Genomic DNA, 15,485 nt, shown 5'->3' on the forward strand with positions numbered 1-15,485 from the left:
ATATAGCCTACTATTAATACAGCAGTCTGTGCAAAGCAGAAACCTAAATTTCAATGAAAGACCAACTTAATAAAAATGGAAGACAGAAAGCAGAACAAAACCATGAGATTCGTTTGAGTGACAGATACATTTCAGTATGGGTGGCAGAGAAGAAATATGGTGAATTATCAGAAAACTGCTTTCTAAAGCATCATGGTTCAAGAGAGGATCCATGGGCACTTTTTAGAAATAGGATAGACCGAAACATTCATCTTTGAATAATTACTTGCCTCGGGGACAGGGATCTAAAATGGCTTTTGGAAGGGATCATTTCACTCAGAAGAGCAATGCTGGTTCATACCTCCACTTCCTTCTCCATTTTGTCTATTTCTACATATGTCAGGCCATTCTTCCTGTGATCATAGCTCCTAGACATACAGGGGAACTCAATAACATAGACTTGTGCTTAAAAAAAAGAAAAAAAAAACATAATGGAAACATGAAGACATGACTGGGCAATCGGACAAGGCTTTACAATTAGTTCTAGAGAAAGGACAATAATAATTATATATTCAGTTTCCCCAAACACTGAATCCGTTAAATATTGGGTTATAAATTCTAACATTAAAATTGTTAAAAATCAGTGAGGAAAAAATCATAGAAGGGTCTAGTGATATTTGTTATATTCAAATGTGTCCTTAAGAAAAACTAAAACATTATTTAACATTGCTTTTGTTTCATTATTACTCACTAGATTCAGTTCAGTTCAGTTGCTCAGTCGTGTCCGACTCTTTGCGACCCCATGAATCGCAGCATGCCAGGCCTCCCTGTCCATCACCAACTCCCATTAGCCTACCAAAAATTAGTCCATTTGTTTTACTCTTGTAAATCCTGAGAAATCTTTTCTGTATATAAACTGCACCAAAAGAAAGGAGCAAATTGCATTCATGGTGGCTCAGACAGTAAAGAACCTGCCTGCAGTGCAGGAGATGCAGGTTCAATCCCTGGGTCAGGAAGATCGCCTGGAGAAGAGGCTACCCACTCCAGTTTTCTTGCCTGGGAAATCCCATGGACAGAGGAGCCTGGCGGGCTAAAGTCCATGGAATGGCCAAGAATCGGACACGACTGAGTGACTAACACTTTCACTTTCTTTTTCATGCAACACTGTTTAACTGAGAATGCCCAATATTCTGTATCTTCAAGGTAACTTAAGAAGGTATTAATTCTTGTTGATAATTAGGTAAGATGAATAAAAACAAAATAGTAATTTGAAGTGAAATGTGATAGAAGAGTGTGGTCAAAAAACAAATTAACTGGATATGACAATGTATGCCTACTAGTCACGTGAATGTTTCAGGGTAAAATGTACTGACCTAATTATTTTGAGGAATACAGTGCTGATTCAATAAAGGTAAAATAGTAAAAGAAAACAGCTTAATTTTCAGCAGCGGTTTCTCTCACATTTGTATTTTAAGATACCTTCATGTGTTTTATGTCTTTGATTATCCCAGCAACAGTGGGTAGTAATGATCATAAGCGTCCCTGTTTTACATGAATAGTATTAACACATACAGAAGTGAAGGTAACTAATACTAATGATGGCCATTCAAATTATAAGCCACTTGTGATGATAAAGCTTTTCCAGCACACTCTCTTGTTTTGTTTCACTTGAGTAAATTAACTTTGAGCCAAGAACTTACTAAAAGACTCTCATTACCCACCACATTCCATGTGTCTCATCGTTTTTTCATATGAGTATTTTTTCAGAAAAAATTAACAGAGTTGTAGATATTGTTATGTGTCTCCTTTGCCTTTAAGTGTATGTAGAAGACCAAACTTAGGGGGGCATGGTGCATTGTCCTTATTTCTTTGTACATTTATATTTGCATTCATTACATTGTACATTTCATTTATTTCATAGAATTACTGAACATCTAATATATACCTAATACCAGCTAAGATGGCTCCACATAAAGACGCAAATAAGAGACAATCTTGCTCCCTTGGGGCTCAAAATATGATGGAGGGTAACAGGTCCAGGAATATCTAAATTCATCAAAGCAAAATGGAGGTAGAAGTGAATAAAAGGAAGAAATTCATTCTTTTAATATCTGGGAGGAAACAGAAATAAGTAAACGTTGAAGAATGAGAGAAAATTTAAGTAGATGAAGAAGTTCAAGGGCATTTTAGGAGAAGAAATGGCAGAAACAAAGGTATTGAGCAGAATCAAAGCTTCAGATGAATACTTTTTTGTATCTATGGCATAAATGGCACAGAAGGCTGTTTTATAATCATAATTGCTATTCCTTAGAAGCTGTCTTTCATAAGTGTTAATTTTACTCTCAAATTTCATTGTTGAATCATGCAGTCTTTCAAAAATCCACAGCCAAAATCCTGCTCCAAATTGAATGGCGTATGCAGAGAATTGCATTCATCTGTCTGAAGTCCAGCTTAACAGAAAGTATTATTTAATGATGGAGCTGAGCATAAATCTTGGTTGGAGGTGGGGAAGCAGTACTAATAGCTCTGTTCCAAAAGTTTTCACTGATGTTAGAAATTAGTATTTAGTTATCCACTGATAGAGAAATGGAAGCTGAATAAGATGAGTAAGTTAAAAGGATATTAATTTAATCTGTATATTTGAGAAAAAGGATTTGGGACTTTCATTTAAAATCAGTTTGTCCTTATTTCAATTTTCATGAATAAAATTCTCAGCCATTTTTATGAATGCAAGTCTTAGAAGAGTTTTTAAATGTGCCCTGGATTTTTTTTTTTTAATGCACCACTAACAACAGAGAAATAGAAGAGAGAAATCTCAGGGAGTAGGTCTCTACACTAGTAATAAGCAAATGAGTTTCAATATTGGGACAAAACATGAACTAACAGAAGGAAGAAAACAACCAAAAACAATGTATCTTTGGTGGAGGAATTCATTACAAAGTTTTGCCAGGGATATGAATGAAATTAGACATGTATATAAAGTATATGCAGTACATTGAAACAAGAATACTATGATTTGAAAACCAAGAATTTTGATTCTTTTGAGCAGGGATTGATCACAACATGATGAGCCACTTTACTTCATCCTCCTCTGCAAATATACCAAACAGTGTTTGACAATTTGAATATCACATTGTCAGAAAGATATAAATGAAACAAAAGAGTTCAAAGGTCTGTAAGGGAAACCTACTGAACAAAGTGCAGCAAAAGAGAGATGATAAATAATAAGAATATACTGATTTTTTACATTGTGTAACAAATTGGCACAAATATTGAAAAACCCATTTATTATCTCGCTATTTCTGTAGATCTGAAGTCTACACAACAGAACTGAATTCTCTGCTTTAGGGAATCACAAGAATGAAAGGAAAATGGCAGCTGAGATTACGTTTACTTTTAGAGGTTGGGAGTTTGCTTTCAAGCTCATTCAGGTTGTTGGCAGAATTCAACTCCTTGCAGTTGTATGACTAAAGTTCCTACTTTCCTGCTGGCTGTTGGCCAGAAATTACTCTTAGCTCCTAGAGGATGCCCACAGGTCCTAGCCACATGACCAATTCACAACACGGCAGCTAAATTTTTCAAAGCCAGCAAAAGAATCACATTCTAGTAGTCAAGGTCAGTCACATATAATGTAACCTAATCAATGGGGTGATTGTTCCATCATAATCATAGGTCCTAACCACACTCAAGAAGAAGAAATGGCATGAGAGTCTTAGAAGCATTCTGTATGTTTGGCTTCATTAAAAAACAACAACAAAAACAAAAGCCAAAACTTTTCCGAAATTCAGTGTGCCATTATATACTCCTGTAAGCAATTTAAGTATTGATGGGTATTGAGTTTGGTTTTGGAATCTTTTTTTTTTTCAAGTTGAGCCACTCTAGTGGGTGTGAAGCAACATCACACTGTGACCTTAATTTGCATTACCCTAATGATGAATTATGAGAATTTTAAAGGGATTATTGGCCATTCATATATCTTCTATTGTAGTTTACAAGTATCTGTTCAAGTTATATCCTCATTTTTCAATTGGATTATATGTCTTTTATTACCGAGTTAAAGAAATTCTGTATGTATTTTGTATAAAAACTTTTGCCAAATATATTATTTATAATATGCTATTCTAGTTTGTGCCTTGCTTATTTATTTTTAATGGTGTATTTCATGAACATACACTTTTAATTTTGATGAAATCCACTTTATGAATTTCTTCTTTTATGGTTATTGAAGTCCTTTAGTTTCTAAGAAATCTTTAACTATCCACAGATTGTAAAGTTATTTTCATATATTTTGTCCCAAAAGCTTGATGGTCTTGGCTTTTATGCTTTTTCTTTTTTCAGGTTTACCTAGGTAAAGTTGAGATACAAAATTTCATATATTTACAGTGTACAATATGTTTGAATACACACACACACATATAGTGAAATAATTGCCACAATCAAGCTAACTAACATATTTATTCCCTCATATAGTTTACATTCCCACCAACATTATACAAACGTCCCCTTTTCTGTACACACTCTCCAGCATTTATCTGTCTTTTTTTCTAATAGCCATTCAACTGGTGTGAGGTATATGTTGGATTTGATCTGCTCTCCCCTAATGATTACTGTTGTTGAGAATCCTTTCATATACTTGTTGAACTTGTGTTTATCTTTCTTGGAGAAATTTCTACTTAGTCATTTTCTAATTTTTAGAATCAGGTTATCAAGTCTCTTGCTATTAAAAGCCTCTTTTGTTGTTGTTGTTGTTGTTAACCCATAGTAAAAAACATGTGGTTTACAGATATTTTTTGCCATTTCACACGTTCTTTCTTCACTTTGTTGAGTGTTTCCTTTGCTGTCCAAGCTTTTTGCTATGATGTGATTGCATTTGTCTGTTTTTCTATTTTGTTAACTGTGCTTTGGGCTCATATGTAAAAAAATCATTGCCCAGGTCAATGTCAAAGAGCTTTTGCATTTTGTTTATTTTTACTAGTTTTACAAACATGTCTTACATTTAAGTCATGAATTTATTTTGAGTTAATGTTTGTATGTGGTATGAGACTAGGTTCCAGCTTCATTTTTATGCATTTGTATATCCAGTTTTCCAAGTATCATTTAACAAAGAGAATATCCTTTCACATATGTATTCCCAGAAACTTTGTTAAAGATCAGTTGATTGTATGTGTTTATTTCTGGGTTCTCTATTCTGTTCTGTTGGTCTATGTCTGTTTTTAATGCCACTAATACACTGTTTTTGTTAGCGTAGCTTCGTGGCATATTTTAAAAACAGACAGTATAATGACTCCACCTTTGTTCTTCTTAATCAAAATTGCCTTAATTACTCAGGGTCTTTTGCTAAAACTCCATATGAATTTTAGAACTTTTTTTTTCCTATTTCTGGGAAAAATGCCATTAAAATTTTGATATGGATTGCATTGAATCTATAGATTACTTTTGGTAGTATGGATATTTTAATAATATTAATTCTTCTATTCCATGAATAAGGGATATATTTCCATTTATCTTTTTCAATTTATTTCAATACTTTATACTTTTCAGTGCACATACCTTTCAGCTCCTTAGTTAAATTTATTCATAAGTATTTCATTTATGAAATACTTTTAATGCTTTATAAATGGGGTTTAATGTATAAATATAAATGGTTTTAATGCTATTAAAATGAGATTATTTTCTTAATTTCTTTTTCAAACAGTCCATTGTAAGCATATAGAAATGTAACAAATTTTTGCATGTTGATTTTATATACTAAAATTTTACTCAATTTGTTTATTAGTTTTAACAGTTTTTTGGTAGTGTTCAGTGTTTTCTATACATAGTATAATGACATTTGCATAAAGATAAATTTTACTTCTTCCTTTGAGATTTGTATATCTTTTATTTCTCTTTTTTGCCTAATTATCCTGGCTAAGGCTTCCAGTACTATGTTGAATAGAAATGGTGAGAGCAGGCATCCTGGCTTATTCCTGATCTTACAGGAAAGCTTTTAGCTTCTCACCACTGAGTTAGCTGTAGGCTTCTCATATGGTTTTTACTATGTTGGGATACATTCTTTCAATAAATAACTTAGTTTTTTTTTTTTTTTTTATGAAGGGATGCTGTATTTCGTTAGATGCTTTTCTGCGTCTATTGTGATAATTATATAATTTTGGTCCAGTGTAATGTATTACATTGATTGACTTGCCAATGGGAGCTGTTCTACATTTCAGGAGTAAATCCAACTTGATCACAGGATATGATGCTTTTAATATGCTGCTGAATTTGGCTTGCTGGTGTTTTGTTGAAGATGTTTGCATCCATGTTCATCACACATCTCAGCCTATGTGTTCTTTTCTTGTAGTACTCTTGTCTGGCTTTGGTATCAGGATATGCTGGCCTCATAAAATTTGGAAGCGTTCCCTTCTCTTCAACTATTTTGGAAGGTTATGAAGACTGGCATTAATTCTGCTTTAAATGTTGGACAGAATTCACCAGTTCCGCCATCTGGTCCTGGGCTTTTCTTTATTGGAAAGGACAGATCCATTTCATCTATGGTGTTATCCAAGTCCACTGTTTCCTTACTGATTGTCTGTCATGATAATCTATCCATTATAGAAAGTGAGGTATTAAAGTACCCTACTATTACTGTATTGGTATCTCTTTCTTTCTTTAGCTGTATCAATGTTTGTTTATATATTTAGGTACTATGATATTGAGTACCTATATTTATAATTGTTACATCCTCTTGATGAAGTGACTCCTTTTGGATGACATAATGACCTTCTTTGTCTCATGTGATAATTTTTGACTTAAAGTTTATTTTGTCTGAGAAAAGTACAGCTATTCCTGCCCTCTTTGGTTACTACATGCATGGAGTATCTTCTATTCATTCCCTTCATCTTCAGCCTATGTGTGTCCTTAAAACTCAAGTGAATCTCTTATAGGCAGTATACTATTGGATCTTCTTTTTTTAATCCATTCAACCACTTTGGTTAGAAAACTTAATTCATTTAAATTTAAAGTAATTATTGATATGTAGGGATTTACTCTTGCCATTTTGTTACTTTCCTGGCTGTTTTGCTGGTTCTTAGAGGAAAGAGTCAGAGAAGGCAATGGCACCCCACTCCAGTACTCTTGCCTGGAAAATCCCATGGATGGAGGAGCCTGGTGGGAGGCAGTCCATGGGGTCGCTAGGAGTCGCACGGGACTGAGAAACTTCACTTTCACTTTCATGCACTGGAGAAGGAAATGGCAACCCACTCCAATGTTCTTGCCTGGAGAATCCCAGGGACAGGGGAGCCTGGTGGGGTTCCGTCTATGGGGTTGCACAGAGTCGGACACGACTGAAGCGACTTAGCGGCAGTAGCAGCAGCAGAGGAAAGACTATGTGGAGTGCTGGCAGCATGTGTGTGCTTCTGGGAGGACCTGCAGGTTAAGTATCCTGTGAGGTTCATGAGTGAGCCTCTTGCTTCAGTTTGCAAGGTGCTTAATAGAAATGCATCCAGTTTTTGAGTTCCCAAACCTGGATGCTGTGAGTTCCACACATTTTTCATGATTCTAGCTAGCTCAAGCTATTTAAGTATGCCCATCCTCTCAGTGATGAGTTGAGACAGAAATGGACCTCTTGAGCCATGTCCCGCACAGCTGGGGAAGCTGCTGCTGCTGCTGCTAAGTCACTTCAGTCGTTTCCGACTCTGTGCAACCCCATAGATGGCAGCCCACCAGGCTTCCCCGTCCCTGGGATTCTCCAGGCAAGAACATTGGAGTGGGTTGCCATTTCCTTCTCCAATGCATGAAAGTGAAAAGTGAAAGTGAAGTCGCTCAGTTGTGTCGGACTCTAGCGACCCCGTGGACTGCAGCCTACCAGGCTCCTCCATCCATGGGATTTTCTAGGCAAAAGTACTGGAGTTGGGTGCCATTGCCTTCTCCAGCTGCAGAAGCTAGGAGCTGACTAAACCCTCACGTGCCTCTTGGGAAATATCACAGGCTGAGGTCTCCCTTGGCACTGTGCTCTGCAGCCTTCAGGAAGGGGTGATGCAGGCAAAAGGAGACTGTTCTTCTTACCTTCTTTAATGAGCCTCTTCTCAGATTTTGTGTTTCAATAGGTTACTGAAATCCCTCCACTAGACTCCCAGGCTCCCAAAAAAGCACTCTCATCCATGGGTGGCTGTCAAAAATAGTTTTTTAGGGTGGGGAGGAATGATGGCCACAAATGCCTGGCCCACCATCTTGCTGACATTTCTGTGGGTTTCTTTCTCCCCCTCTCCTAGCTTTAAGGGGGCATAATTGACATGCAACCACTGTAACTTTCTTTTAGGCTTTGTTTATGGTAGAAGGGAGAGATTGAAGTTCATTTTTTTCTCATATAGATATCCAACTGTTCCTGAACCATTTGTCAAAAATAGCTTTTTTCCTTTGTCTAACTGCTTCTGTGTATTTGTGAAAAATCAGTTAAACAACGTATTATGAGTGTGTCTGTAAACCAAAATCTATCCCATTAATCTAAATATCTATCTTTTATACCTGTATGACAGTGTATTGATTACTGTAGATTTATACTATGTCTTAAAGTTAGACAATTTGAGTTCTCTATCTTTGCTATTTTTCATGATGATCTTGGGTAGTTTAGCTTTTGGCTTTTGCTTCTTTTGCATTTCAATACGAATATTAGAATCATAAGAGCCATCACAGACTGCTTTGGGCTGCGTTCCAATGCTTTCAGAGAGTGTTTCTAGAATAAATTTTAACCCAGGGTTTATAATTATTATGTGCAAGAAATTAATCTAATATAAGTTACTCTGCAATTAGAGATTTCACCTCTCAATTTTGTTTTTTAACTTTTTGACTAGGACTCTGTCACAGACCTAGCTCTAACCAGTTACTCTTACAGCAATTTAAAAAATAATAATAATCCAACAAATAAATTATTTATGTTTCTTTTCAAAAGTATTGCCTCCCTTGAGAACTTCTATTTAATACAGTAACATAAGCAGGCTGCAGTCCATGGGGTTGCTAAGAGTCGGACACGACTGGGCGACTTCACTTTCACTTTTCACTTTCATGCATTGGAGAAGGAAATGGCAACCCACTCCAGTGTTCCTGCCTGGAGAATCCCAGGGACGGCGGAGCCTGGTGGGCTGCCGTCTATGGGGTCGCACAGAGTCGGACACGACTGAAGTGACTTAGCAGCAGCAGCAGCAGCAAGCAGGACCCAACCCGGCTTTACTGTTCTTTTTAGAACTGCACAAGGTGGTACTGAGATCTAACCATTTTTTTCAGCCCCCAAATACCCTTTTCTTTTATTAGTCCCCTTTCCATTATGCCTTACAACCAATCTTGCCCAAGTTATAAAAGCAATCATCAAAAGCCATGCAGTTTGATATAACTACTTAAACTATTATCTCCTCATGCTTAGCAAATTTTTGTCACCAGTAATAAAACACCTATATATACATATACGGTATAATATATATGGTAATTTATATTACTATATTATTTATTGAACTGCACAATACACTCAGAAAATCAGTCTACAATTTTCTCAATTCTTACCATTCCCTGTTTTCTCGTTCCTTTATTTTTCTTGCTCTGTCGACATGACACATACTATTTTCAAGTGTAATCCGACAGCTCTCCTCCCGTATCTGCCTCTTAATATGGGTAACTCTTCTACAAATTACTTTGCATACAGCTCTTTTTGTTCCACCCTGTATTTAGCCTGAAACCCAAGTACAGATTCTGTTAACATTTATTCTCAACCTAAGTCCTCTCCCCTCCAGGCTTGTCTTACTCTTGGGAGGATAATCTTGACAGGAGCTGCCATTTCTATTTTTCCTCTGAACTTCTACACTGGAAAAAATAGCATGTATAACATGTCTGGCTATACCAGTGGTTCTCAAAACTAGTTGAAATTCAGATTCCCAGGTTCATCTCTGAAATTCAATAACTCTGAGAAGTCAGTAAGTCTGGGTAAAGTCCGGCGACTGTTTTACAGGAGGAAGTGTATCATGTTTTACTCCTGAGTCACCAACTCAAACAGTATACATCTAATACAAATTAGACCTTTAGTCATTATTTATTAAGTTAAATGATATTAAATAATTATGGTCCATGATTTAGAAAATATACTTCTCTTTGTTCCAATCATTAGTAAGTGCTGTTAGTTCTACTTTTAAAATGTGTTGACCTTTATTTTGGATTTCAGCAATGTTAGATAAAGCCATGATTATCTTCTCCCTAGACTATGTCAATAACCGCCTAACTATTCTCCTTACTCCTGCCTTCCAATAGCTAGAGGAATGCTTTCCAGTGAGTAAACCAGATGATGTCACCCACAGGCTTAAAGCATCAGCCTTGTCCATTTTCTGCATCACTGAAGTCCCAGGGCCTAGAACAACTGAACAATCCCTCTCAGAGTAGGCATGCAGAAAACAAGTTTGCTCAGTAAGTAGAATGGAGAAAATAAGGGGAGGGAGGGAGGGAGGAAGGGAAGGGCTGGGGAAGAGACAGAGAGAGAGAGAGAAACAGACATGAGAGAGAGAATGATCAAGAGTTTATCAAAATCAAAATGTGTTCTTAAAGCACAGCAGAGTAACCAAGGAAAAAACATCATCCATTTGTGTCTTATAATTCATGGCCACTCAACCAATTTATAAGAATAGGCCTATTTGCAAATATAACCAGCTAAGCATTGCATCTTCGCTGTGGTACCATGTTTTCTAATAACAAAAAAGAAAAGTAAATATCACCATTTGTAAACACTTCCTGTAGCAAATAAAATATGGAGAAAGTGCAGTGATGAGAAAAAAGGATAAGACTTCAGATATGGATCGAAATGAGTTTGAATAAAACATTACTGAGGTTGTACTAACAAGTTTAAAGGCTCTTGTGTCTACACTGGAGAAGGAAATGGCAACCCACTCCAGTATTCTTGCCTAGAAAATCCCATGGATGGAGGAGCCTGGTGGGCTACAGTCCATGGGGTCACAAAGAGTCAGACACAACTGAGCAACTTCATGGTGTCTACATTACACTGAGTGTAATTTTTTTTTTTTTATTTCACAAGGCGGTTATGGGAATCAGATGGGACAAGGCAGTTTGAGAACACACATGAGAACCTGGCACCTGGTAGGACTAATAAAGAAGAGTTGCTTTCCTCCCTCACTTAGTCCTATGGTACATTAATACCTTCCTGATATGCAGATGGTATCACCCTAAAGGCAGAAAGTGAAGAGAAACTAAAGAGACTCTTGATAAAGGTGAAAGAGGAGAGTGGAAAAGCTGGCTTAAAACTCAATATTAAAAATACTAAGATCATGGCATCTGGTCCCATCACTTCATGGAAAATAGATGGAAAAAATGCAAACAGTGGCAGACTGCATTTTCTTGGGCTCCAAAATCATGGAAGACAGGGACTGCAGGCATGAAATTAACAGATAATTGCTCCTTGGAAGAAAAGCTGTGACAAATCTAGACAGCTTATTAAAAAGCAGAGACATTACTTTGCTGACAAAAGTCTGTATAGTCAAAGCTATGATTTATCCAGCACTCATGTATGGATGTGAGAGTTAGACCATAATGAAGGCTGAGTACCAAAGAACTGATGCTTTCAAACTGTGGTGCTGGAGAAGACTCTTGAGAGTCCCTTGGACAACAAGAAGATCAAATCAGTCAGTCCTAAAGGAAATCAACCCTGAAAATTCATTGGAAAGACTGATGCTGAAGCTGAAGCTCCAATACTATGGCCAACTGATGCAAAGAGCCAACTCATTGGAAAAGACCCTGATGCTGGGTAAGACGGAAGGCAAAGGGAGAAGGAGGTAACAGTGGATAAGAGGGTTGGATGGCATCCATCACTGACTCAATGGATATGAGTTTGAGCAAGCTCTAGGAGATAGTGAAGAACAGGGAAGCCTATCTTGCTGCTGTCTATGGGGTCACAAAGAGTCAGACATGACAGCGGCTGAACCACAACAAATACTCTGCTGAGTGAAGGAGTCCCTCCTCTACTGACACATATAATAAATTGATGCTCAATTTATTAGAGCATCACTTCAACAACAAGAATGATATAATCAAAGATGCACATTCTATCTAGGAAGTAGTGTGACTTAGTGGAAGTAATCAAGTTTAAAGAGTACATTTGCACATTCAGGTTTCTCTATGGGTCTAATTCTTAATATCTGGAATGGCAATCCACTCTAGTGTTCTTGCCTGGAGAATCCCAGGGATGGGGGAGCCTGGTGGGCTGCCATCTATGGGGTCGCACATAGTCAGACACGACTGAAGCGACTTAGCAGCAGCAGCAGCAGACACCATGTGGCTCTAGGTTATCAAAAGGAAAATTTATCAATCCAACCACCTGTAACTGAAATAAGTAGGAATTTATTAAGAGTTTGACTATTAATTAAAGACACTGTAAAGAGTAACACCATGCAGACATCATGGTAATATAGGTTCCAACTTTTCATGGCTTTAGCACTCTAGCAATACCTTATATAATACAGACTCCTTCTTGTTCATTCTATACAAATAAAAGTGATACAGCAAGAAAGAGAGTTCATTACCATGGCAGATACAACAGCTTTTCTAATTTTCTCCCATCATGTTTTAGTGCTGTTTGCACTATATAAATAAAATCTAAGAGTGTGTGCTCTTTCGTGTGTGCTCTGACGTCCTCAGCACAATGCCTATGAGATTCCGTTGTTTCTTTCTAAACGCTAAGTGCTAGTCCATGTTGTGAATATACTGGGAGGTATTTTTCAATTTTCCTGTTAATGGACATGTTTCCACTTTGGGTTTTCAAATTCATTTTTCCCATTGAATTGCTTTTAATTGTTCATTTGACATCAACCAATGGACAAGACTTGGCAACTGGACAAGAAACCAAATAAATGTTAGTCTGTTTCTTTCCATGAAATGCTACATTAAATGGATTGTTAAAAATTTTTGTTTCCCAAGTTATTACAACTCCATAGAAACACATTCTTTATAATAACCTCATATCTTGAGAACTTGTTAAATTTACTTTTCAGGACGTGTAGTTGTTTTGTATTCCTTCAGAATTTTCTACATAAAAATTATATCATTTCTGAATACAGATAGTTTTCTTTTTTCCTTATTCATATTTTGGCCTCGTATACCTTGCCTTATTGTAATGGTTAAGCTTCCAGTACGGTGTTGAATGGGAATGGTAGACACCTTCTTGCCTTGAAAGAATCTCTGAGAGAAAGTGTTCAATATTTCACTGTTAAGTATAAAGAACAGTTTTGGGGGGTTTTTTGTTTGTTTGTTTTCTGTCTAGATGTTCCTTACCAGGTTGAGAAAGTTTTCTGGTATTCCTAGATTACTCTGATTTTTCATCATACAGGCAGTGAATTTTGTTAAACACCCCTTTTGCATCTAATGACATGATGATATATTTTCCTTTGTTGTTAATAAAGTACATAGTGCTGATTAATTTTCAAATGCGAAATCAGACCTGCATTCCCAGGGTAAGTTTTCATGGCCAATAGAGGTTATAGAATCCAAGTTGTTAACATTATAGTATGGGTCTTTGCATCTACATGTATGAGAAGTATTTTTCTATAAAAATACCTTTTCTTCTACTGTATTTTTAAGGTTTTGGTATCACAATTATGTTGGCCTTAAAAAGAAAGTTGCTTTCCTTCCTATTTCTGAAAGAATATTAGTATCATTGTCGTTTTTTCCTCCTCACATGCAGAATAGAATTGCCCAGTGAAGACGGTTTACACCTAGAGCTTTCTTTATGTCATGGGCTTTGATAAATAATTTGATTCATATTTTCTATTTTATCTTGGATAAATTCTGGAGAGTTGTGTTTTTCAGGAAATAGAAACATTTTATTGAAGTTACCTAAGTTTTTATCTTTTAAAGTTGGTAGGATCTCTAATGTAACTCTCTCTTTCATTCCAGATATTGGTAACCCTGATGTTTTCCCTTTCATTCCCAATCCTTTGTAAGGGAGTTTTATTGATTTTTTTTTTCAATGAACTAAATTTGGGGGTTATTTATTTTCTTTATGTTTTTGTGCTTTTATTTCATTGATTTCTGCTCTTATTTTTATTGCATTTACTTCTCTTTACTTACCTGGGCCTAATGTCTTCCATTAACTTAGATGGGAAATTATATCATTGCTTGTTTAAGCACTTATTAATTTTTCAATCTTTTTTCCTTTATTCTTTAGAATGAATATTTTCTATTGACCTATTACCAAATTCACTAACTCTTCTTTATGACTTATTCAATGTGACAGAAAAACTATAGCCAGGTGACATCAGCCAGTCTTTATGGACTCATGGTGTCATGATTAGAGAAAGCATAGTATCAGGGATAAAGACAAGGTATGGATTCAAGAATGACTCTCACTTGCCCAGGCTGATCTTGCAACTGACCTTGTCAAATATCCAAACTGCCATCAACCAACTAATGCTGAATTCCCAGGATGGCTACATGCCTCAAGGAGATCAACCACTTCGTCACAAATTCATTATACTGGGCTCCATCTGAACTGGACTAAGCACAAATTCACTATAACTAGAATCAAAACATATAAGGGGTATAATTTTGCTTTTCTTGCCAAAAGTGTCTCAGCCAGCACTTCTATTCAAGGGTACACACATAATATGCAAGTGATCTAACAACAATAGGACTTTGCATAATATTACATCATAAGGGGTTCACTTTACATCAAAAGAGACATGGTAGAGGGTTCCATTTAGATCCAATGGATCCACTGTTCCATCATCTGCCATACACCCTGAAGCTATCTGTCTGACCAAGCAAGATAACAGTTTTTGAAAGTGTGGAAGTGTCAGTCGCTCAGTTGTATCCAACTCTTTGCAACCGCATGGACTGTAGCCCACCAGGCTCCTCATTCATGGGATTCTCCAGGTAAGAATACTGGAGTGGGTAGCCATTCCCTTCTTCACAGGATCTCCCTGTAATAGTTGAGGAAGTCGCTCAGTCGTGTCCGACCCTCAGCGACCCCATGGACTGCAGCCTTCCAGGCTCCTCCATCCATGGGATTTTCCAGGCAAGAGTACTGGAGTGGGGTGCCATTGCCTTCTCCGGTAGCTTGATATAATGGGGCTCTATCCTTTGGGGTGCAGAATATACCCTAAACAAATACTTATTATACAATGTTATATCTCTAATAAGTAGAATATAAGTCTAGGAGCCAAACGATGGAATCAGAAGAGGTCATTCCCAATAATATATTGGTAAATATATACTGACCACTCCTGCATTTCTAATTTCTGTGGATCTATAGGTCCTGGTTCCAAGAGGAAGATTTACCTCATTATCATTTTTCTTGGGCTCCAAAATCAATGTGGATGGTGACTGTAGCCATGAAATTAAAAGAGGCTTGCTCCTTGGAAGAATAGCTATGGTAAACCTAGACAGTATATTAAAAAGCTAAGACATCACTTTGCCGACAAAGGTCCATATAGTCAAAGCTACGGGTTTTCCAGTAGTCATGTATGGTTGTGAGAGTTGGACCATAA

At 36.7% G+C, this 15,485-nt stretch overlaps 1 protein-coding gene across 5 annotated transcripts in view; it reads right to left on the reverse strand.

Annotated features, from left to right (window-relative positions):
• The window catches only part of LOC147342510 (uncharacterized), a 360,032-nt gene that overhangs the window by 16,144 nt on the left and 328,403 nt on the right, over positions 1-15,485 (reverse strand). For 3 of the 5 annotated variants that reach the window (XR_015157866.1, XR_015157856.1, XR_015157854.1), the window contains one exon: positions 341-444. The exons of the other annotated variants lie outside the window; for them this stretch is intronic. The gene's annotated coding sequence lies outside the window, so the exon portion shown is untranslated. The remainder of the gene's footprint in view (positions 1-340; positions 445-15,485) is intronic. 5 annotated transcript variants of the gene reach the window in all.

The sequence above is a fragment of the Bos grunniens genome, chromosome 29 (assembly GCF_055505025.1).
Source record: "Bos grunniens cultivar Pamir isolate PY7600 chromosome 29, Bosgru_T2T1.0, whole genome shotgun sequence".
In the NCBI taxonomy this organism is placed as follows: Eukaryota; Metazoa; Chordata; class Mammalia; order Artiodactyla; family Bovidae; genus Bos; species Bos grunniens.